Source organism: Lycorma delicatula, chromosome 5, assembly GCF_047948215.1.
Source record: "Lycorma delicatula isolate Av1 chromosome 5, ASM4794821v1, whole genome shotgun sequence".
Classification (NCBI taxonomy): domain Eukaryota; kingdom Metazoa; phylum Arthropoda; class Insecta; order Hemiptera; family Fulgoridae; genus Lycorma; species Lycorma delicatula.
Genome location: NC_134459.1, coordinates 81752577 through 81779510, shown reverse-complemented (window position 1 = coordinate 81779510; position 26934 = coordinate 81752577).

The following is a 26934-nucleotide window of genomic DNA, read 5'->3' as shown; positions in this document are numbered from 1 at the left end:
TTTTGAACGGGGGATCTGGGTTTTTATTCCCTTTTTGACAAAGCTCTTTTTATGATTAATTATCCAAGGATAGACTTTAATAAAGAATTTAGATGATTAAAATTAAAGTAAGTAGTATTTTGAACAATCTGGAATAATTTTTTGATATTTCAAACCGAAATACTCCTTACTGGAACAATATGTTGTGATTTAATCGCTGGAGATAGATTTTGGTAAAATATTTCTGGGCTCAAAAATAATTAAATTTTTTAAAATAAAAATCCCAAATTGTAAAACGTTTTCTGAATTTTTTATCGATGTTTTTTTTTCCTGTAATAAGTAAGGATTCTTACCCGAAGGAACAGAGAGGGTAATTTGAATAGCATACATTATTATTGTTATTTAGAAAATTTGAAATTAAAAGAGATGTATGACTATTGGTAAGGAAAAATAAACTATTCCGATTATTATTAAAGCTAACTCATGTTATTGTTATCTACGATTTAAAGTGCTGTTGTTTACTACTATCTTGGAAGGTGGGGGTAAGTGGATTTTTAGAATAATCCGTCTGAATTATCAGATGCAAACCTGATCCATCAGGTTTGGCGTCATATAAAGAAAGAGCTTTAGATCTTTCTATAACTACTTATTGTTGTCTGTACTAATTTATTACTAACAAGTATATTTTAGGTACCATAACCTTAACGGTTGTAGGCGATCTGATGAGGAGCAAAAATCACTTTTAAAAATGGTACAGCTAATCTCAAGAATAAGAAGACCCTATGCCAGGCTTAGATGAGAAAAATAAATGGTTTATCATTGCAATCATATGTCTCTATGAACATTAACAATTTCAGAGAAATAAACTCTGATTAATGCGAATCTACATCAAATATTCATATGCGAAAAAATCTGACACGTAATGTAAAGGATAAGATTAATTTACCCTTCTGTATAGAAAACAGAAGGGTACACACAAAAAACCTTGTGTAGACAGGCAACGTTTGGAATATGTAAAACAAATTGTTAGGGATGTAGGATGTAGGGGGTATACCGAAATGAAACGACTAGCACTAGATAGGGAATCTTGGAGAGCTGCATCGAACCAGTCAAATGACTGAAGACAAAAAAAAAGAAAACAATGCATTTTACACTGTATACTCGCTCATTAAGGGAGTCATAATTCGTGCAGCCTGTACCATAAAGATTAATAGGCTAATTTAATTTAATTGATATTTTTTAATCGTCTTATTATTTTTATAGGAGCCCGTAAAGATTATTCTGATTTTTTACGAAGCTTATTACTAGGGTAGGCAATTATTAGAAAAAATAACATTATTAATTTAATATAACCCGAGATGCTGATTCATTACCGTTTAGTATCTTAGTGGTTTTATTAATTATTGTATATTACGCGCTTATTACATAAGACAAGTAGCGTTGTTAATGCTACTAAGATGAGAAGCTTAGTGGTAAAGGTTACCTAACCCTAAATCCTATGTTACGTAGGTATTGTACCGGTAGATTATTAAAGTGGAAGAGAGTGAGATATATTAAAACGAGAGAGATGGTAGATTTAGTCTAATGTTAGATATATATTTACTGTATAATGCGGGAACGAGAGTGGAGATTAGAGAGCCACAGCTCGTGGGTAACACCATCTCTTTATTATTATTATTGTTACTAAAATTGTCGTTATTAATATTATTATTATCATCATCATTATCCAGTACAATAGATGATGTAGTAAATTAAACACTACTCGGTAACTAATAGCTCTGGACTTTCGTGTTTTGTTTAATCCCATATCATATAGCCTATTTTAAGCGATAAATTTATTACGCAATATCGATATCAATAATGTTAAACTTTATAAATAAATAGTTTATCATAATTATTAAAAATTATTTTATAATCATAATAAATTTTGAGGAAATTTTATGATAAAATATTTTATTCTTGTTCACTATCAGTATATAAAGTCAAGTAAGCATACTTATCATAAAAAAAAAAAAACATATATACAGAATACAATTTTGCAAAATACTACGGAAAAAAACCTCTGCACAAGAAAAATAATATAATTAGCCAATCAATAGCACTATGACAGACATAACTTACTTCTGTAAACGTGAATTATGTAAATCGTTACGAAATAAAATTATTAATAATTATTATTAAATAACCTAAAACATATTAGGTTATTATTAAATAACCTAAAAGCAAATAATAATAATATATAATAATAATAATATATTATTATTATTATTATAACTAATGAACTATTAGTATTTGCTAACGTAAAGTCCTTTATTTTTATTACAGAGTACTTTTAATTTAAACGTATTTTTTTTAATAGTTAAATAATATTCTTGTCAATTACGTTTTTCAAACACATAATTATTATTAATAACTTGAAACATAAATGAATAACTTGAAAGTAATAAAGTTTTACTTACTTTACTTATCTGGACTTTATTTTACTACTTTCATTCTTTTTTCTTTTTCTGTTTACCCTCCGGAACCACCGTAAGGTATTACTTCAGATATATATATATATATATATATATATATTTATATGAATGTAAATGAAGTGTAGTCGTGTATAGTCCCAGATCGACCGTTCCTGAGATGTATAGTTAATTGAATCCAACCACCAAAGAACACCGGTATCTACAATCTAGTATTCAAATCCGTGTAAAAGCAACTGCCTTTACTAGGATTTGAATCTTAGAACTTTCGACTTCCAAATCAGCTGATTTGCGATGACAAGTTAACCACTAGACCAGCCCGGTGGGCTTTACTACTTTAATTGAAGGACCTTTACTGATTCTTTCTTTGCATCCTGCATCTCGAATGCCGAAGTTGTCTAGCAGTTACGTTCTCTTGATACCTCTTTTCAATGATTTATAAAACATTAAGCATCTTATGATGACCTATTTTTTAATACCTTTCAGTATTCCAGTACTTTTTTAGGCCATTTTGTGAACTCTATTTTTCTAACATGGGCATAAATCGGCTAACACCTCTTAATCCTATCATTGTAGATTTCTTGACTTCAAACAAAATCCATAATCGTTTCGTTTTTAACATACTGCAACCTCAAAATATTAGTTGAATGCCGAAAAACTCCATTTCTTGGAGTTTCAACGTGGCCTTACGACGATGTCTTAGATGGTAACGTTCAGATATGAATATAACTATTAGTTTAACCATAGCCTTATAAAACAACAATTTCGTGTTGAGTTTAATCTTGACGATAAAGATCTCTAATTACATCTCTGACAGTGGCACTCTCTTTAGCGAATAGAACTATAGGATTTCTCGTCGTCTATAATGAGTGTTTCAAAATAAACTACACTTATCACGATATCTTATTATCACAAATACTTATTTTTTTTCACCGTATTCACTTTAGGTCCTCATCGCTAAACGAAACCGTACGTTTTTGCAATATAATTAATCCGCTTCATCGTTAGCTATTTTTACTAGGTTGACTGCGAACTATGATGTAAAGAGATAGATAGATACTCTCTTTGATTGAATATTTTTATTTTTGAACGGCGTCTGGTCCATTCTTCAATATACCTTTAAGGTATACCAACATATCTTCAATTTTAAGAGCATAAGGGAAGGACAACAATTCTACTTTTGGCCTATCGATGCTGTTAATAATAGTTGAAAAATAAAAATATTTTGTAATTGCAATTAATTTTTTTAATTATTCAAAAAAGAAAAAGATGTTACTGATCAGAGAGTTGCCAAAAGAAATTTTTATTTTGGTTTTGTGACTCAGTTAATTATAGTGAAGTAATGTTTTAATTTCTAAATATTATCTAAAATTTTGAAAAATGAAAAATTTATTTAAAAAAAAAAGATAAATTAAATTTAGTGAATAAAGTGATTAAAAACATGGATTATTCACTATTTTATGTTAGAATTCATTTATTCTGAGCTAAATACCGGGTTATTCAAAAAGGATTTCACAAATTTAAAAGCATATAAAAATTTATTGAGCTAAATTACAGATTAGATTGAGGTTTCATTTTATATAAAAACACACCAAGTTTGTCACTCAACATTAACTTTGGTTCATATGGCTTCCGTTTGTAATGCGATTTATATCCGACGTGAAGTCGATTTTATTCCAGACTGTAGCCAGCAAGTTGGGCGTGACCTCTGCAGCTGCTATGTTAGTTCGAAGTCTTAACTCAATAAGATCAGCAGATGAAGATCCCAATCTTTAATGAAACCCACTACAAAAAATTTAGCGGGGTAAAATCTGGGGAGCGAGGTGGCCATGCAGTAGGACCTTCACGATCGATCCACCGATCTGGGAATCGAGTGTCAAGAAAACTCTCGAACTTCTAGGCGGTAGTGCGGTGGCCCGCGTCTTGCTGATGGTAATGACGTCCATCTTCGTCATCATCGTCTAACTAAGGAATTAGAAAATTTTGAAGCAAGTCCAATTAAACGATACCATTTACAGTTGCCTCCTGAAAGAACAACGGGCCGTTCTGTCTGGTGAAAGAATCACCTGCATTAAACAAATGTTTGGTGCTAAGTGTAAATTGTATGCCTACCAGGAGTCTCTCTACCGTACTCTCAACAAAAATTACGTTGAACTGCTTTTACTGACTGTAAATCGTGAAACAAAAACACATAGCGAGCACGAACCACACCAGTGAATGTACCCATTTTGAACAGCACCGGTGGCCGAATTCGATACTACTGAATTACGTGAGTCAAAACTTGATGTTTTTGGTATGATATGAAACCTCAACTGAATCTGTACGTTATCTCAGTAAATTTGTATTAGTTGCTTTTGAAGTTGTGAATCACCCGGAATATTACGAGGGTAAGTCAATTATTATCCGCAATGTAGTTATACATTTTATTGCAATACAAATAGGTTGAGCTAAATATTTTGGTTGAGCTGCGAGCCAGGAATGCACCGCTTCTTTCACTGTTTCGTCCGAGGTAAATCGACGGCCCCTTAATGCCTCTTTGCGAGGACCAAACAAGTGGTAGTCAGAAGAGGCAAAATCAGGACTATACGGAGGATGAGCCGGTACTTCAAAGTTGAGTTTCTGGAGCATTTCAGCAGTTTGGGCAGCAGTATGTGGACGGGAATTGTATTGAAACCTGATTTGAATTCAGACGATAAAAATGTACAAGAAACATCAATTTTCAGGAAGCGGAAAAAAGTTGAAATTTGTTCCGCAGTATAATAATATAATACACAGTGATTCAGAGGGAAAGGGAAATAATTTGGGAACTGATTTTAAAACTTGAAATAAGAAAAAAAAGTTCATGAAAATATATGTCCGAAAACGCTTTATTACAGAGTTCTGGCTAGCGAAAAATTTCGTCCGGATTTCAGTTCTCCCGTCGAAATGAGCTCATATTAAAATTTCTAAGGCGTCATATAAGGGGTAAAATTGATGGTTTCTCGTGTTTTTTGACCTGAGAATCGAATAAAACTGGTACCAGAATTGATTCTCTGGCAATTTTCACGACATCCAACGTAAAACAAAAAATTTAGTAATGAAAAACACGTTTTTTTAGGTTTGAAGTACAGTGCCAAAAATAAACAAACTAATCTATCAGTAGATATTAGAAATATTTTTATTTGTCCTATCGTAGAAGAATGGTCATAGTAAAGACGTGTATCATTTAGTCCAGTGGTTTGCAAAATTGTGCGTCTAGGCGCCCTGGGAAGCCGCTATTTCCCGAAGGGGTACAGCAAAGTATTAATTCAGTGTCATAGAACGTGAGATCTAGTTTCTTTTAATGTTACATTTTTTGTGATCTAAAATGTGTTTTATTTACTTTTTACCAAGCCCTTGTAAAAAATTATTGCTATTTCGCAAAGTTTACTTATTAGAATTTCACACAAATCCCCTTGGGAAAATCTGGATTAAGCAAGGGTACCGAAAATCGGAAATGTTTTGAAACCACTGGATTAGGTTTAATAATACATTGAATGTCGGCTGTTTGTTAATTTTATTTTAATGTGATATCGTAATCGGATCTACCTCATAATATGAATGCTATAAGAAGTTCTTCATTCTGTTATAAAGTTATTAATTTACTGATAATAAAAGTAGTAAATGTAAAACGCCATTGATTATTCATATTGTTGTTTGTATAGTGGTGTGTTTTGTATATTACAAGATGTTCACAGTCATTGTCTTTCTCATTATCTCCAAGAATTCTGTATTCAATTTTATATCATTGTACAGTCTCTCTCTTGCTTAATCTAACTTAATATTGTGTCTTACTCATTACAATATGGTTTTAAATTAATCGTTTTCTTATGCATTGTTTTAATAGTCAGTTCATACTTCGCTTGCTGTAAATTGTATGATCTAATAATATCTGGGTCTTTTTCTGTTGTATTTAATGTTGTAGATAATATAATACATGAAACTGAGAGAATTTATTCATAAATAACGTTAAAACAAACGACTTTCAGATTTAAAAAATATACTACTATTATTAGTTACGGAAATTATGGATAAAAAATATATTTTAACGCATAATTTAATATTGATTATCTAATGAATTTTTAAGTCTGAGATGTTTATTTGCTACATCAAAACTAATTCCAGTATAAAAATTGAATTAATGAATTCAAGTAAATATTAAATAGAAAACAAATAAAAGATTTGTCCACTTTTACTTTTTGAACTTTCATTCAATCTCATTTTAAATGTTTGCATTCCATCGAATACAAAACAAATTAGTAATTTAATTTCGTTTTTTGGGGATTAAGAATTTTAATTGACTATAAAAGGGATAAAATACGGAGGAAGAGTAACGACCTTTACTTGCAGTATTGGTTAACTATATTTTATTGTTATCAGTTAAAGTTTTAACAGAGTATACCGAATATCTATACTGTTTTAATGAAGTAGAATATATTTGAATCGTAAAAAAATCTTGTCTGTAGTTTAATGGCTTCACACTAATATAGTCTGGAAAGTTTTGAGATAAAAAGATTGCTTTTTAAGTTCTTTTAATATTTATTTGGTACACTTTTTTTCTGAAAATTTGTTACGTTTGTTCAAAAATACGCATCCATTTATTTTTTTGAAGAATATGTTCAAGGTAGATAAACTATTACTATTTACTTATTTAGTCGAATTTTCTTTTACCTGATGGTTGTCGAAGAACAAAATGCTATCTATTTCCTTGTATCATTTGTCAACTGTTTCATTTTCATATTTAAGCCTAAATTCCGGTTCGTTTCGTTCTTTATTTCTGCTTTTAATAATGATAATTTAAGGTGTGCAGATTATCGATCTATAGCACCCGAACATGATGGAGGGACTGCCTCTTTTAGGCAATCAAGCAAACCATAAATATAATAAATACACTGCTTCAGTAGTCAGATCTCCAACTTCACCTACTTCCTGAGATGAGAATTGGCCTCTGTCAAGTTTCAGTGTTACATCGAGGAAGGACTTACCAGCCCTCAACAAATACCTGTTCGCTGACTTACGTTCCCGCTGGGGTTGGATTCCCAAACCTTCTGGTGAATTTCTTAGTTTAACAGAGCCACACGTGTAGATGGAGTGAGAGAGTTATGAGAATATTCTTGTCGGAATTCTTATATTGCATATAACTACTCCCGTTCGCCAGAGCCAAAGATCTTCCCAGTAAGCTCCTGGAGCCCAGATAAATTATTAAAAAATTTAATTTGATAATTAGATTGTATAATAAGCCATAATTTGCATGAATTTTATTACAATTCAATTTTTAGTACCGAGGGAAAAAAATGAAGTTATGTGTATCACTATAATTAGTTATGGATATATAAAACTCTAAAAATGATAAAGATGATTTTTTATATGGGTGCTTTCAATACTTTGTGCTTTCAATAAACAACCGGATGTGTAATCTTTATACACAATTTTGTTTTGGAATTTTCGTATTGAAATTAAAATTGCGATCAGAATTGTCGTGCAAGGTGGAAAATACATAATTTTATTTATCCGGTTTTGTGAAAATGGTATTTAGCCTATATCCAGAAGTGAAGTAGAATAGAGAAAAATAGGGTAATGTAAAATTGTTGAATATCTTTAAATTTTATTATTTTTTTTTTTACCTTAACATAGCACAACTTTTTTACCAAATTTTCAAAGAAAAACTACAGTATTACATTAGATCAAATGGTTGGAAGGGGGTAAAAATGAATTTTATTTACGTTTTGAGGTATGAGGAGTATGAAAATACCATTCACTTAAATTGTGGTTCCATATATATTATTTATGTATAGGCTTGTTTTGTGGCTTAAAAGTCTCCAAAATCAGTTGATCAATTTCACTGAAACTTCGATATGCTGCTGTGTATCTGGAGTTTTATATGTGAAGATTTGATGAAGGTTAATTAAGTTATTCTTGAGTTACATTTAATTGAAGGTCGAAAAAATTTGAGCGGGGCAAGTTAAAGAGTTATTCTTTATGATGTTGCAAGTTGGAACGTTGATGTTTCATTATCTGAGGTATCTACCGTTAGCAACATTGTTCGGCGTATTCAGACTACATTGAGGGTCATCATGATTGGTGTGTGTTTGAGCGGGGCGAAAAATAAAATAACAAAAAGTTGGTCTTGTGTAGAACTGCGCAAGAATTTGTTTAAATTATTTTTTTTTTTCATTAACTACAGTAAAACCCATTTCATAATTAGTTTCATTGATCCCTCAAGCATTCGGTAAGGTTATAGTTTTTGGAATACTAAGCTATTTTTATTTATTTTTCCCATAAGTTCGTCTATATTTTGTTCATCCTCAATTTTCATTTAATTTTGGCTCATTTCAGTTTTTTTCCATTCAGAATCATTAAACGTTTTTTGTATGGAGTAACCACCATGTAAAACCTTCAAAACAAGTAAATGCCAATAACCAAACAAACTACAAAAAATATTTGCATTCCTGATCCATAAAGCTATGATAATGTTTTTAAAAAATGGTTTTATTTACCGGTATTTGTTTATTTTTTCTAATTTTAAAGTAGCCCTAATTAAAGAAGTAACTAGTTTTTAGTTTAGTGTAGGTGCTGTGGTAATTATATTGTTTATTTGTGTAAGTGTTCGCGAACTTGTGCTTGTAGTTACAGTATGTTGTATTAGATTTAAAACATACTTGTAAAAGGAATTTATAATATTTTTTTTCAAGATTAATTCACCATATTATCTTTGATGTTTGTGGGTGGAAATATGAAATTGAAATTTTTTAGCGTATGAAAAATGTCCCGCCTGACCGGGACTTATACCCGGGATGAAAGGCCGAAATGCTACCACTCCGCCACGGAGATCAGCAAATAAATTTACAATGTTACTTTTCAACATTTGCCGGAAATAGACAATAAAAAGTTACAATTTAAATTTTTAATAAAATTTTAAAATATGCTTTATTCAGCTTTGTTTGCATTTGTAGCATACAAATCTTATAGTACTTAGTTTACTATAGGCTATAAAAATTACTTGATACCTAATCTAGAGGTCTTTTCGTTAAGATTATGATTATGTCCTTAATTTAATTTCTTATTTCAATGAATGTTATAAAGAAATATTTACAGTTAAAGAAATGTTTATTATACTTTTCAAATATTTTGAAAAGTTATTATCCATCTTCGATTATAAAACATTTTTTTCTTAATTAAATTCTCACTTAGATTATTTATAATAAGATTTCATTCTAAAGAGATAGTAGCTTCTTTTAAAATCTGTTGACTTTGTTAGGTATAATATACTTGCCTTCAATTAACTTCTTAAACAAAGTTTTACAAGATGATCATTTTGATGCTGGTTGGATTATACCACAGTATTGGGAACTCAAAAATTAAAAATTCCATCGTTAAATCTAATCCCAAATCAATTCGAATTTTTTGTCTTGTAGTAATTTCCTTATTAATTTTATTTCATTTTTACTATATTACATTTATATTATGAATTATTTAAAAATCAACTTGAAATTTTATTCAATTAATCTGACGTATTTCTGAAACAACTGTTATAAATGCACTAGTGTTTGTTAAACGTCATTACTAAATAGGTCGCAATTGTAGCATGCAAGCAATACAGTTTTTGAAGGCATTTATTAATTTCATTCTTTCTTCATTAAACACAAATATAATTTCATTTTAATTGTACAGATACGAATAGTGTTATTGTTTATGTAAATATCAATGAAATATTACAGTAAATATAAAAACATGTGCTTTACACATTATTTTTTCATCCTTGTACGAATTAAAGGAAGTATTGTGATCGTGAAAAATTTAGGTTTTCAGATTTCAATGGAAATATCCGTTTTAACCATCTCTGAATTCATTTTGACTAGTATCGGCGTGACGTCTGTACGTACGTACGTATGTATCTCGCATAACTAAAAAATGATTAGCCGTAGGATGTTGAAATTTTGGATTTAGGACTGTTGTAACATCTAGTTGTACACCTCCCGTTTTGATTGCAATCGACTGAACCAAAAGTGTTCAAAAAAGCGCAGAATAAAAAAAATTGGATTTTGGATTCTTTCTTAACTGCAGTCATAAGCCCATATTGGGAGTTTTTCAACGATATATCACAAATGGTACTTATTTTAATTGGTTCCAGAGTTATAGCCAAATGAGATTTTAATTAAATAAATATTTGGATATTATAAGGGGAAGGCACATCGTTTCGAATCAGACTTCATCTCCTTTTCTTAACTTTTTATTTTTTAATTTAGATTTATTAATAATTATTAACCTCTGATTGTAAAAACAATTTTACGATAAATAATAATTCAATAATAACAATAAAAAAAAAAAAATGAGAGAATATCATAAGTTATTAGTGAAATAAAGTTGTATGTACTTTTCATTTAAAAAAAATGTGTATATGTAACTTAATAGGCGCAGAAGGAAGTCATGTGGTGTCCACATTTATCCTATGGATTTTTTCCTATATTTTCGCAAAATAATCCAAAATCTTAAAAATTTCAATATCCTCTTTATTTATTAAAAAAATAAATATCTGTAGATCGTAACCCAGTGGTAAAAAATAGAAATTAAAAATTATTTAATAAAAATATAATTATTATTATTTCTTTTTTTGGTCCATTTATAAGAAAATCCTAACAAGTAAATTTGTCAAAATCAAATCATTAGGAATGAAGAAAAGTCTATCATACCTTAAAATATTTTTATAGACTTTATTCACATGATAAGAAACCGTTTTTAAGCTAATAAAATTGTGGTTTTATACTACGTTCCTTTTTTAAATTCACTTGAAATTCGGCCCTGTTAAATGAAACTGGTAGAATCCATTTTATCATTAGAAAGCGCGAAGGAAATTTTAGGAGGTAAAATATAAAATACCTATTTATTTTAATATGTTGGTTCAAATATTTCTCCAAAACTATTCATTTTGGAGAGATTTACTTGTTATTACATCTTTGTAAAAAAAATTCAGGAAAACATTTTGGAATGATCTACTATCAATTTTTCATATTTTAGGTAGGGCGTAAATAGGAAAGATAGATTTCATCTTTTATAATTATATTTTAACTCAAAATTCGTTTGTAAACATTGGAATTTTAATAAAACATCGAAATTAACATAAAAATATCTGTATGATTATAATTTTTTAAATAGTATACTGCCCTACTTAAAATTAGGTATTATTAATTAATTTTTTTCTTTTTATGAATTGCCTATCAGGTAATAATTATTTAAATTAATTATAGGAATTATTCTGATCGGATAATAAAATGTGTAGTTATAATTAATATTTTAATTATTCGTCTGCATTAAGATTTTAATATGAATTTTTAAGCGAGCTATATTTTCCTGAGTAAACTTATAATTTATTTATTAGGTAACACAATCATAAAAGTTTCTCGCAGCCTGACAAGAAAGAAAAATCACATCGGAATATCATAACCATTTTAAAAAATAATCAGCATGCCATGTCACTCTGACTCAAAATAATTAGGAATTAAGTTGTTATTACCGTCGGATTTACCCTATTACCTTCTTCATCAAGTTGAATATTCTTTGTATTTCAATCTGTTGAACTCATTAAAATTCAGTTTATATTCAGCCCTAAAAGTGAAATCTTCACTCTGTTTACCTTTGGCTTTATAATGAACATCATTACATTCAGGGAAAGTACTTTTAAACTTACTATACCGTAAGAAAAACAGGAACAGATTTCTAGAGTAATTAATCATTTTATTTCATAATATTGTAAAACAAAATTATTATTTAATTTTCCAACAGTTTTTACAAAAATGGCACTCTCTGAGTAAAAATACTTCAATATTAATTATTTAGAAAGATTTATTTATGTACAAGTTATTTTCTTTCTTTTATTTTATGAAAATCATAAGAATTATCGAATAAAAAAATTATAATACTTACTAATACTCTTGTAGAAAGAAAATCTAATAAAAAATTATTTACTTAATCCGTTACGGCTTAATTTTTCATAATAATTCTTTGTTATTATGAAACTTTTTATTACTGTTAATAACTTATGCGTGAACAGATATGAGAATGGAATTTAAACAAAAATTAAAAATTCTTCTTTATTATCTGAAGAAAAATAAAAAACATGCTTTGTATTAAAAATCACAATGAGCCACTCACTTATCGATAAAAATAAATGCCAACCGCATTGTAATACCTCTTATATTTCCGTGGTATTTGTACTAAATAAACACACACACACACACACACACACACACACACACACACACACACACACACACACACACACACACACACACACACACACATATATATATATATATATATATATATATATATACATACACACACACACACATACATACATACATACATACACACACACACATAAAGAAAGAAATACTAGATTTTCATAAGTAAAATATTTTTTCATTGTGATATTGAATGCAATGGCTAGTTATTTTAATATGGCTTCAGAAAATAACAGTAATATTAAATTAAAAATATAATAAATTGAACATTATTTGTAACATAACAGTTTAAAAGCAAAAAAGAGAATCTCAAGGGACACCACATGACTTCTTTGTACGCCTATTAAATTACATATACATTTAAATATATTGATTTATTAATAATTATTAACCCGTGATTGTAAAAAAAATGTACAATAACTAATTAAATACGAGTAATAACAAAAAAAAAATATTTAAAAAAAGCAGAAGTTATTCGTGAAATAAAATTTACTTTTCTACATATGTAATGGATTTTGTGAAACATCTGATTATTTAATATTAATTGAAAACTAAAATTTCGAATCGTACTGTTTTTTGTTTTTGTAGTTTAATTTCTGTTTAATTTTATCTACATTATAATTAACTACAGAGAGACTGAAAAATGAATCCTCACAAGAACTCCATTTACACTGAGGCAAATATGCCCGATCTTTAATAAATTGGAAAAAATTCTTATCTTTTCGTTCATTACTCCTCTGATATTGTCGGACAATAGTCTTCCTAAGTTGGAGTTGATCATCACTTCGTTTATTTATTTTTGTTGCCAATCATTTAACCGTTCTTTGATTTGATATAATTCTTCTGATCTTAATTTGTGTATATGTTCTCTAGTTTTCAAATTTTCTCCCTATTTATATTCATCATCCACTCTTAATATTTTTATTCTTCCCTTGTTCTTAACGTTTTCTTCTTCATATTCATCTTCTTGACATTTTTTGAGATATATTTCTTCATATTAGCTTTCTTTTTCCTGAATTATTGTTTCTTTCTTATTTTTGACTATTCACCAAATAATCCAATAATAAAAACTGAATGTTTTACACTGTAAGATCGAAATTAACGTTTGCAACCAGTATACAGGAGTTCACTAAACGGTATAGTTTAATTATTATTAATTTTTATTTATCCGACATACCAGAAATCTGAAACTTTTGTTAAATCAGCAACTCACGAAGATACGAATAATACTGATTTAGCATTAAAGGAGTTTTACTCTATCCTAATATTTCATGTAAGATTGTTGAATTAATAATTGTATAAACATTTGATGTTAATACAAACTAATATTTCAGTAATTGTGTAACTGCCACTTTATTAAAGAATCTGAGGATCGTATCTCACTTTTAAGTGAAATAAGTTTAAATGAAGTGCAGCAATAAATGTGTATATATAATTTAATAGGCTTACAAGGAAGTCATTGGGTGTCCACATCAAATTTTTTTTTTTAAATTTAGTTTTGAAAAAACATTATTCCTTTTTTTCAAAGTAACCTTCTTAATCTTATTTTTCTATAGATTTAGATCAGCATAATTGGCAACATATTTTTAGCAAATTCTCTAAGAAATTTCTAGCACTTTTTATCCAGAATCTAAACAAATTAAATATACAATACAATTTTGTATTAACATAATTTGAGGTTTAAATAATAATTAGGTGATCAGCTCTCTTAAAAATTGCATTTTTAATAATAGTTTTTGTTGATTTTTTTCATAATTATAATATTTAAAATAATAGTATAAACTCAATATAACATCGTACGCTTAAGTTGTTATATTTAATTTGATATTATATTTAATAATAAATAGTATTTCGTTTCGTGCATTAAGAATTTACCACGAAATCGAGTAACTTTTTTTCCTTTATAGAATGATAAATAATTTAATATTTATTTTTCTAGGAATAAATGGTAAGGTTTTGAAACATAATATACGGTATAATTTTACAGATTTTAGAGGAAAAACGGATTCATTTATTGTAGGGATGAGAAAGAACGGTCTGAGAGGGAGATAAAAGTAAATAAATAAGAAGAACATTGTTCACATCGAAGCTAATGCATCGGACAACAACAGTATGGAATACATCGCATTGCAGAGGATGAGAGGGTGATAGGGGGTAGACCCCCTTACTGTACCACCTAAGAGGGTGGTGGTAGTGGTTGTGATGTGGATGATGATGACGATGATGCAGGAGGGTTGAGATTATCGAACGTTGTCATCATCAAGCTCAAGTGACACGGCGCTGTACGAAACGTACCGTTATGGAACCCTCACCGTGATATTCCGGGAAAAATCAGAAACATTTTATTCGTTTATAAAGTTGTTTTTTTATTGCATTTTATTTTGTTGTAGAGAAACTGATCCGGTTCTATTACGCTTAATTTTTCAATATTTTTTTACGTTATATCTGTTTATACGAGTTTTAACGATTGTCTATATGTGCCCTAGTAACTAAAATTTATGCTGAAAAAAGGAATTTAATAACCTGAAGGTGTAAAAAAAATATTTTGTAGGATATTCTTGAGTTCGTTTAACATATATTTTTTTCCTTTTTTAACTTTACTTCACAGAACCGACATATCATTTAAAAAGAAACCCATCTATTTGCATTTGTAAATGTTTTAGTTATTTCTTCAGAATTATGCGGAAAATGTTAATTCCAAAAATAACAACTAGATTTAAATTAAATTTCTTTTTTATAAGGTAAACGGTGATGTAATATTAAAAAAAGATTATAAAAGTATTCGATGATGAAAATTTTATTTGATTTCAGTGGCTGAAAAAATATCTGTAAATTATTTAAGAAATCCTTAACTTCAAGAATGCTGAACTTCAAGAATTAAAATAGAGGTATAAATCATCATAACTAGTATTTGGCTCTTAGTTACGGCTGAACGTTTACGACTAATTTGCATAGTTCCACAACTCTCACAATTCTAGTGTTATGCATTGATTTACCTTAAGGAGGTCCTAACTTGTTTTCAAATGGTGCTCTTTAGCAAATATGTGCTGAAATTGTTCGACTGATTAGTGCAGAATTTTTTGATATGTTATTTTCATCCTGGAAAAAATTCTCCGAATTTCACGATGGACTGTCGGCATTGACTAGAAAACTTTTGGAGTGTAATTTTTGGGGATTTTTTTTCACTGTCTCCCTGCTGTTACATCGTTCCTTTCTCACTATCCACCCTGTCCATTATTTTTTATTACTTTTCCTCTGTAATACCGTATAGGTTTACAACGTAAACCCATGTTGGGGAATAAGCGCTCAGTGAATAAATTTTCGTATATCGGAGATACCAGAGAAAAAATACCTGCTTACTTATTTCACATCTTTGGTATCGTGTGATGTGACAGCACAGTGACAGGCCCATTAGTAGAGTGAATTAAAGGAGAAAGCCTCATTGGTTGAGCTGCTAATCGTATTTATATATATGTATATATATGCAAACACAACTAACTAAATACCATCTCCGTGGCTGAGAAGGTAGCCTTTGAGCATTTCTTGCGGAGATCCCGGGTTCGATTCTCGGTCAGGCATGTGATCTTTTTTACGCTACAAATACTTCAATCGGGCTATGAAGCTATTGATTCCCGCTCTTTCATAACAAAAAATAAATGCTAGTAAAATATTTCTTGAAAACAAAAGTACTTCTTACAATTTCTGTAGAAAATTTAAAGTGCTTTAAAGTGTATATTGCTACTTTAGCGATTTAATTATTCTTCCTTTTTATGATTTAGAGAATGAAAAAGAAAGTATAGTACTTGCATAAATATGATATAAGTTGAGAAGATAATTCATCAATTTTTTATTTTTAAGCCGCATTCCGTAACCAGTTTTCTTCCTCAATGATATATTTACTTGAATAAGTCTTTAAAATTTCGACAATCTCTTTGAAATATTTGAAAAATAATTGGTGGATAATATAGATAAAAAGTATGATACCTAAATATTCCTCAGTGACTAGTATATCTTTGAGATTTCCTAGAAACCTCTTTTCGTTCTGTTAGTTGCATACATAGATAAACCACATCAACTTTATAGTAAATCATATATTTAAAATTTTATTTAAAAATGAAGTCCATTAAAATTTATAATACATTTTTCGCATTATTATTAGATTTGTTTATAAAAAAAAATTAACTTATATTTATTTACGTAACTGGTTATTCTAACTCAATAATTCTATTAAAAAAAAAATTCTGTAAAATATATATTGAAGTAGCTTCTAAATATCCTTTTAAAAGAAAAGAAAATAAACAACGATTGTAATAATGATTTTAATGTTTTAAGAATTTTTATTATTTTTAAAACTTTCACTTTTTTTGGCCTATCTTATTTTTAAGTTTTTTTTTTGGGGGCCAATTTGGAGTATTTTTGGTATATTATGTTAAGAATTGGTTAGTTTCGTTATATTAATAGGTTTACTTTATTCAAAATTTATTAAGTACGTTTGGTCCATGAATTAAATAATTAAAGTTGAATCAATGCGTACAATTACTACTCGTGTTTTAATAAGAATAGTAATCTAAAAATACTTTCTAAACTTTATTATTAATTTTAAAAATAATATAAGCTTTGAGAATTAAGTTTTTTAATATAAAAGTTTTAATTAAGTTTACTTAATGTTTCAAGTATATTATTGTTCCCGGATTTCAAGGAAGAACAACCGTGCCATAAAAAAGAGAAAAGTAGACAGAAAACAGAAAAAGAAAACAGTATGTTTCTTTAGAAATATTGATTTTTCAGTAAGGAAAGCTAGTATTATTTAAAATAAATAGTCAAATTAATTTTCATCTGTAACATTTTGTTTTTTTTTAGTCTATATAAAAAAAATTAACTAATTCAGTTCAAACAAAATATAAAACCAAATATTTTAACTAGAATAACAAATGCTGTTTAATAAAGAAACATATAAACATACTAAGTGTATATATTTTAGATAATTTTAGTAAATTTATTCACTGTAACTTAGTTTAAACAATATCTTAATAAAACGTAGTGTAAAGAAATTTAAGATAACATTCTTTATATGAAAGATAATAATATTAATATTTATAAAAATAGTAATAATAATAAGAGTAAATCTATGTTGACTTGGTCGGATATGAAAAATATTTATTGCTTGAAGCAAATAAGCTAATAAAATTAAAAACAATAGTATCTTTATATTATATACCCATTATTATATTTTTATTTTAACTAAAAATATACGGATATAATTTAAATTAAATTATTTAATAAAATAGTTTAACTAGATTTTTCTGAATATTTCGTAATTATTAACAATTCTAATGATGAGCCGTTGAGATAGACGATTTATACACTTGCAGAAGAACTTTTAAGATAAATTACCATATATCTTATAGCATTTGACTTATCTTAAAATATTATAAGTTCTTAACACTAGTCCTGAAATCATCATTTTGATCCATACATTTTTTAAGTTGAATTTTTATGTTGTCCACACACAAAATAGTATATCAATATGAATCATGTTAACTTAGAAAAGACACTTTTTTTGTGAGTTTTTTAAATATTACGATGAGCGGGTTATCTATACCTTACTTTAAATAGTCTCATAAACAAACTGGGATGCAGTGAGATCCAGTAATCTCGCGGGTCAAGCAATATCGTCGTGTTTGGAGATAACCAGATCTGGAAACAATCAATTAATTGTATTCAACAATTGTCTAGCTGTGTGATTAATCACCCCATCCTGTTGAAACCAAATGTCTTTTGATTGATTTCGGTTTTCCCGCTATTTAAGAAGACAAAAGTTCTTCAATCGTTCCGGACATATATTGTTGACGTGGTCGTAACAACATTTCCATCAAAGAATTCTATTGCAAATCATACGGTTATTTAGTACAGTGTTTCTTATGTCTTCCAATACCAGAAGTTTTGTTTATTCTCATATCCACATAATTGGAAATTAGATTCATTACTGATAAGCATATTATGAATTCTTCAACGTTTATAAGATACAATAATTGACTGCAAAGTCATTGGATTGAATTCATTAACGTCATTTAACGATTACTTGAATTTTATATGTTAAACAAGGACAGTTAAATAATGACAGGTGAATCGATTAACCCACCGGGTTAGTCTAGTGGTTAACGCGTTTTCCCAAATCAGCTGATTTGGAAGTCGAGAGTTACACCGTTCAAGTCCTAGTAAAGCCAGTTATTTTTACATGAATTTGAATACTAGATCGTGGATACCGGTGTTCTTTGGTGGTTGGGTTTCAATTAACCACACATCTCAGGAATGGTCGAACTGAGAATGTACAAGACTACACTTCATTTATACTCATACATATCATCCTCATTCATCCTCTGAAGTATTATCTAAACGGTAGGTACCGGAGGCTAAACAGGAAAGAAAAGAAAAAAAAGGTGAATCGATTAGAATTTTGTAGTGTTGTAACTCTCATGACGCTTATGTTTTGAAGTATACTTACTTTTGTTTACTTACCAGGTGGATGCTTCTCCAACACTGAACCAGTTTTCTTCAGAATTCTTCCCACAGGCTTTAATGACATAGAGTGACGTCAATAGAAATCCGATGTATATCGAAACAACTTTTGGGTAGTAGTAAAACTATTTCTACTTTTGTGGAATGCATAATCACAAATACACGCTGTTCTCCGTTCAACGTTCAACCAAAACTAATGATTCTTTTTTTTACTGAATTTTACTGAACATACCCGAATTTTAATAATAAAAGCTGTGTTTGTAGTCGCCTATATCTATGGGCTACCCATTATTTGAAAAATTAATAAAAATGTGAATCAAATCCAGAATACTATCAATAATACTTAAATTTACATTTTCATGCTTTACAATTTAATTTTAGGTAGTAAATAAATAAAATTATTTATTAATTTTTAATTAAGGTTGAAGATCTTTCCAGTTTGTTACCTCTGATGGTAAACTTTACAGTTTCGTTCCTACTGTGTTAATTATCTACTTTATCTACGCATTTATCTTAAAAATTTTTAATAATCTTTTCTCATTTATTAGAATTAATATTTAGTTTCAGCATTCATTCCAGGGAATATAAAATAAACATACCTTTTCAATTAGGTGTTTAACTTTAAGCTTAACGTATTATTAGACCTAAATTTTTTTTTTTTTAACTTTTATTTTATTAGAAAATTTCATTTGCCTGAATTCAGTAACAGTCTTTGGTGATTGGTATCCGTTGTTTGACTTTAGATCTTTAATTTATTGTTGAATTTTCAGAAAAATGGAAAACTAATTGCCATCTTTATTTTCTGAGGGTTTCTTATAATTTAGAATTGTAATGGTTTTTTTTTTTTTAAATTACGCTCCTAAAAGTGATAGATGATTAACAAAGTAGATCCATATCATTTATTAAAGTATTTTGATAGCTTAAAACATTATTTCCTTGGGAGTTTTTAATTGGCTAAACTAAACAAAAATACTTTTATTTTTATTAATCACAGATCTTCTGCATAACTAAGTAAGAAACGCCAATAATTTAAGGGTTTATTGATTATTTGCTTGGGAACTTAATTTAGTTTTCTTAGGGATTTTGAAACATTTCGAAGAAAAATAATTTTGTCAATTTGTCACTTTGAAAAGTCATTATCCGTTAAGATTTGATTCAGTTAGTTAGTGAGAACCTTTGAATTAGCCTATGTTAATCTCCTTTAGTTAAAATTTGTAGAAAATTTTACTAATGGATAATTATGAATGGTTAAAATTTGTAAAAGGTGTTCAAAAATTTATATTGTATTTGTTGTGGGTTAGGATTTACTCTATAAGCAACTCAATTCTAGAATGATTTTTTGTTCAATCACCGGATAGGAGACTATACTTGGACTTTTGTAGGCAAAGCCAGGTTTGCCTAGAATTTTTATTTTTAAGAAAGAGAAAGGGATAAAGGTTAAGGAAAACGGATGGTAGGGATAAAAAGACAAACTATCCAGCAGACGACCATAAAACGAGACAAAAACTGAGAGTGCTTCAAGGGTCGTTTAGGAAGCCCTTCCATCCTATCCTCAGTTTTTCAGGAAATCGGGGTTTTAACTTAGATGGGAATAATAAATTACTGAGTAATGATTTTGCATTAAATATATACCATTAGTCTAACTACATTCTGTAACAAATTACTTTTTCTCCAAACAATAAAGAAACCTTAAGGAAATTCTAGAGTTCGTTAAGAAAATCTCTCATGTTTCCCTGAAATGTAAGAGGAATATTATGATAATCGATGGATGAAGCCGTTACTTGATGAAAATCCATCACAAAAAAAGAAAAATAAACAAATATGCTATTTGATTTTTTCATAATTATTTTAAAAAAATCATTAATGTTACACCTGAAGACAGACATTTTTACCTTTTACCGAAACAGCTCCCGTGATTTTTTAAATCATTATTTGAACATCAAATAACATATTTATTTATTTTCTTTCGGATATTATGATGCGTATTACTAATAAATATATTTATTTGTTACAATACTGCAATTTAACTTGAAAACTGTTAATTTTTTTTGTCTACAAATTAATAAAATTGGATTGCTACGAAAACCAGAATAATTAGAAATAAAATAACGATCATATCATATATAATTGTTATTAGGAAATGATAGCTTAATACAAGGACGATAAATTAATACAATCGAATGGAAATTCGTATTTACTATTAAAACTACTTTTTCCAACAGCGTTGTAGGTGACGCGTGTTGATAATCCGGCCGCAGGGTGCAGATTTAAAATCAATTAAATCCCAGTCCGGTCGTATCAACTGAACTGTGCTAATTGCTGGTCTTTCTATTGTTATTATCATCGTCATTGTTATTATTAGTATTATGTAATTGTTATAGGGTTTTACAGCATAACACGTGTTTATATTTTTACTATTTGATTGCTATGTTTTTTCAACTCGTTCTCAACCATCGTTACAATTGATTGTGCGTCTGCTGTATACCATGTAACCTTGTGTAGTATATTCGCTTATATTTAGTTAGTTGTTCTTCATTTTCTTCCCCTATATTATTTCTACTTTCACCCTCTGTTATTCTATATCCTCCTTTTAATTTTATCCTTAATCAAATGTGGAACTACATATACATTTTAGTTTAACATAATTTTTTTTTATAAATCTACTTGAAAAGAAAATAATGTAAATAATAACAACGTTTTTTATTTTCTCTTAATGTTCAAACTATGATAATTTTATCATGCACTTTTCATTAATTAAGTTGCTTCAATATGCCAATCTTAAGGTTCGATTTTGCCCATAAAACTCCTGATTTATTTCGGAAAAACATATAATTTAGTAATCATTCATATTATTAAATTAGCCGTTGGTGTGACATTATTAATTATAAGTCATAAAACATTTCCTTAACCTGTTATGAATATAACGTAATTTATTCTAAAAATATCTAACGTAAAACTTAACATCTAACCATTAAATTACTTAATATTTAATCAGACTGAGAAATTAAATTGAGCTAAAATGTTTAGTTTTAATGGTTATTTATTGACAAGATATTGTCATATTTTATAATCTTTAACATTTTTTCCCCTTCCCTTTTTTTATACCCATAACATTCTCTTTCACTTTTTCTCATCCTCTCTGTTTCTTTACGCGCTCGTTTATTGTACGTGTAATGGTATGCGAGTGCATACATGTGTGACTGTTCTGTTGACACCATTAAGAGAATAAAACAACTGTCCCTACAGCACACCTGTCATCAGGTGTGTCATTAATTTACATACTCATATCGGCGTAGTATTATTCAACGGCGCTTAATACAGCGATATATTACATATATATATATATATATATATATATATATATATATATATATATATATATATATAAAATACATCACACCCTGTCGTACTGCACCGTATCCCAGTGGTATAATAACTTTTTATCTTTACAATAGACAATAAAAATGATATATTTATATTGAAAAATTATTAAAAATACTCTCATAACACACAGAAACACTTTTTATTCAATTAAAAATTGCCCTTTTTATCGGGAAAATCTATTTTTGTTTGATTAAGAACAAATTTTTGTAAATCTTATTCCGATAAAGCAATATATTCCATTTTTAAATACGAATAAATTGTTTAAATTTGCAATTTAAAAATATGAATTTTGGACAGCCGTTATTGCAGTTTCTATAAACAGATAAAAGTTCTCCGCTGTAATTCATAACATATGTTTAAAACATAATAAATTGTGTTATTTGATTTTCTTTCTCGTGAAAAAATGTGACAGGGCAATTCTATCTTCATCAAGTTGACCTTCATTTATTTCTTGCTATCATCTTTTCATGTTATTACTCTACCCCTTTTAATGCTGTTTCTAGGAGAGATATCTCTTAAGTAAAAACCGTTGGGAAATTTCTCTCCTTAAGGTTGGCAACCTGTGTCGTTCGTGGCCACACTAGTAATGTACACACTATGTTGTTGTCTGTAAGTTGTCGCGTTGTAGTATCTTTGATTACGTGTGTGTTATTACATTATAAAATGAATAGGAAAATCTATGTTGCCGCCGACTGTGAAGTACGTGCAGTCATACGTTTTTTAAACCATCAAAACGTTAATTCGGCTCAAATTCATAGGCAGTTAGTTGCTGTATACGGTTATAATGTAATGAATGAAAGAAACGTCCGAAAATGGTGTGAAAGGTTTAGATGTAACAAAATTGATGTGCATGATGAAGAACGTTCGGGGAGGCCCTCGATAATCACAGGACTTGTTGAAACGCGTCGATGATAAAATCAGAAAAGATCGTCGCTCAACGATTTCCGACCTAGCCCTTCTTTTTCCTGATGTTACAAGAGTCGTATTGCTCATAACCATTTAGGCTTCAGAAAGGTTTTTGTACTTTGGGTGCCGCACGTCTTAACAGAACGCCACAAAAAAATCAGAATGGGATCTACTTTGGAGTTTTTGATGCGCTACACAGAAAAGAGTGATGCGTCCTTAATTCAATTGTTACCGGCGGTGAAACATGGATTTCGTATTACACGCCAGAGAGAAAAGGGCATCCTAACCCCGTAGGGGGGAGACACTCACCTTGTGACGTTGCCGGTCGCTACACCCCCCCACCGTTTCGAGCCCTGAGGGACTTTACCGGAGGTCGTTTTTAGACCCTCTAACTGATTACATCTCACAGTCACCAGCCAGGTGTCGGTCGGGATGTCACCGATATAAATGCCTCGGCAGACATTTCCTTCAGTAAAATACAAATCAAATTTTACCTTCACATAGGCCTCAAAAAGACATCTTCACAACCAACCTAGCATGATTCCCTCAAACTAAATATCCGAGATTATCCCAAAAATTATGTTTTACGCAACATAGAAATTCAGACCTACACCCAAATAAGTCGACCAAATTAGGTCACCTAACAAGGGAAACATAATCTCATTCCGGTCTGCACAGGAGCCGGGTGCAAACCCCGCTCCCCACCTGGTTTCATCATGGAGTCTTGCGTGGCATTACCAAGTCACAATCAGGGACCGCCACCTGAGGAACGAAGCCACGATCCCGGTCGGACAGGCTACCATACCCCGGAAGCGCGGCCAGCCTCACCAGCGGAAGCCCCAAATCAAATCATAAACAATACCTATATAGCCGTGGCACGATGCCATTGCGCCTACCTACCAACAATCCAATGTCTAGGCTGGAATCCTAGCCAGCCGCGATCCTCCACGATCAAATGCCTCGATTAAACTCCCTCTGCAGACCTACACACCTCAAGGGCGCGAAAAAGACCAGCCACTATAGACCACTCCCCGCGGATCCAGTACGGAGATCCAGAAAGGAATGTATTTTCTCAAGTTCCTAACAGCTCGTGAACGTTCGACCTCATATCGGGGACAGACATAGAGGACGTGGTTCACTGTATAATCAGTCCCACAATCCGGGCATTGAATTGAATCCACCAAACGAAACATAGCCAAACTCGCCCGAAAGGTCCCATGCCCGGAGAGAAACTTTGTGATATACCGATTGGGGTTAATCCATTTAATCGCACCTAAATCAGACACTATCTGAAATATACCTTGAGTGTAGCGACCTGTAGGGGATTCGTCCCACCTGATCTGCCAAGTCGCAAGGCCCCGGTCTTCAATCTCCTGTTTTCCTCTGACATCAATAGGTTATTTACCTTGGAAATATAGTGTTCCTTACGCTCATTAGCCAAGATATCTATTGGTTTGACTCCGGCTATAACACAGACTGTCTCCTGCGAAACTGTTCTATAATCGCCTACAACAGCCAGCAAGAGGAGTCTCTGGGCCCGCAGAAAAATGTCCACGTAACACCTAAAAGCCAAGCGGTGAGCCCAGACAGGTGCAGGTAGCATAATAGCCTCTGACACTTTTTTAAAGGAGACGCATGGTACAGTAATTCAAACTCTAGTCGGGATGAATGACTCTACGGATTCCATAAAAAGTATCAGCGGCCTTCTTTGCTACATACTGTAGATGTTTCTTGAATCAAAAATTCTCAAGGATAACACCCAGGTAATTTTGAGCCGTAACGTACCGAATGGGGAGACATCATTGTGTTTCTCTGGATTGAAAAACATTTTATGCTGAAGACTCCACAGCCAGAATGTCTCACAAGCACGAGGAGCTCGGAACTCTACTTCGTTACGCGAATCCCCTTCAATCAGCAGCAGTGCGTCGTCAGCATAAGCGATGACATGATAACCACATTGCAACCTCAAACGCAATATGGAATCGAATTCTATAATCCAAAGAAGGGAACTCAGAACACTGCCCTGAGGGCATCCTTTAGTTATGGTCTTACGAACCTCCTACCTACCATCACGAAGGGAAAAAGTTCGATGGCTGAAATAACTTGAGAGCACTTCTAATTCATTTCGTGTACATTTTCTCTTTTGTATCTGAAACAGGGCAGAGGGCCACCATAAGTTATTAAATGCCCCGGATATGTCCAGAAAGATCCCTAATACATGCTTGCATGAACTAGAGGAAGCTATATCAGTTTGGCATACTGCTGATTGATTTCATGTCACGTGGAACGACTATAAATGCAGAAGCCTACTGCAAAACTCTACGTAGGTTACGGTACGCCATTCAAAACCGGCGACGTGGGCGGCTGATCGACGATGTCGTCTTGCTGCACGATAATGCACATCCACATGTTGCAGGCCCATGATTTACTGAGAACATTAAGATGAGAAATTTACGATCACTCACCATATAGTCCGGACTTAGTTCCTTCTGATTGCCATTTGTCTGGGAAATTGAAAGAATTTTTGAGTGGTAAGCAATTCGCGGGTGACGATGAACTTAAAAATACTGTTAATCAGTGGCTAAATGAACTGGCGACAGAAGAATACGACGAGGATATATTGAAGCTGATATATCGCTAAATAAATGTCTTAATTCATGTGGCGATTATATAGAGAAATAGTATAACGTATGTAGTTTAAGAGAAATAAAAAATATTTATAAAGTTTTCAGAATAAACTTTTTTACAATGAAACGGTCTTTACTTTAGAGATAACCTCTCGTAGATGTTGTATAATATGCAGTTAATATAATATCTTTTTAATACATACACTTTTTCATATTCTCTTTTCATTTACTGCCAAATAAAATTAAAATTAAAAATGGAAATTTTACTAAATTAAAAATTTATTGTTGAAATGAATCAAAAATGGTATGCATCCCTTAAAATTTCACTAAAAACTGGTTGGAACTTTATTGCCTAAAGAAGTGAAAATAGGAGTTTTAAAATTCAATGATTTTATTTTAAAAAAAAAAACACAAAAGTACAAATTTAATTTTCGTTAATTTGCAATGTTTAGTGAAAAGTAAAAGACATATTTCGTATTCTAGATGGTAAAAAGTAGACCGAGGTAGAATTTTTTAAACAAATTTTTATGTCCGTTTCTTAAAAGCCAAAGTTTTGTATAATATATATATATATAAATAAAAAATAACAAGTCGTGAATCATTCATAATTTACGCCCAGCAAAAACTACTGATGAAAAAATTAATGAAAATTTATATACACATTCTTTTTAAGGTGTAAGTGCATATTGAGAAACGATATCTTGAAATTCCGAGTTTAAAGGGTTAAAATGGAGTAAAAATTTAATTCACTATTTTTTGATTTCTCGCTAACTAATGAAGATATCAACT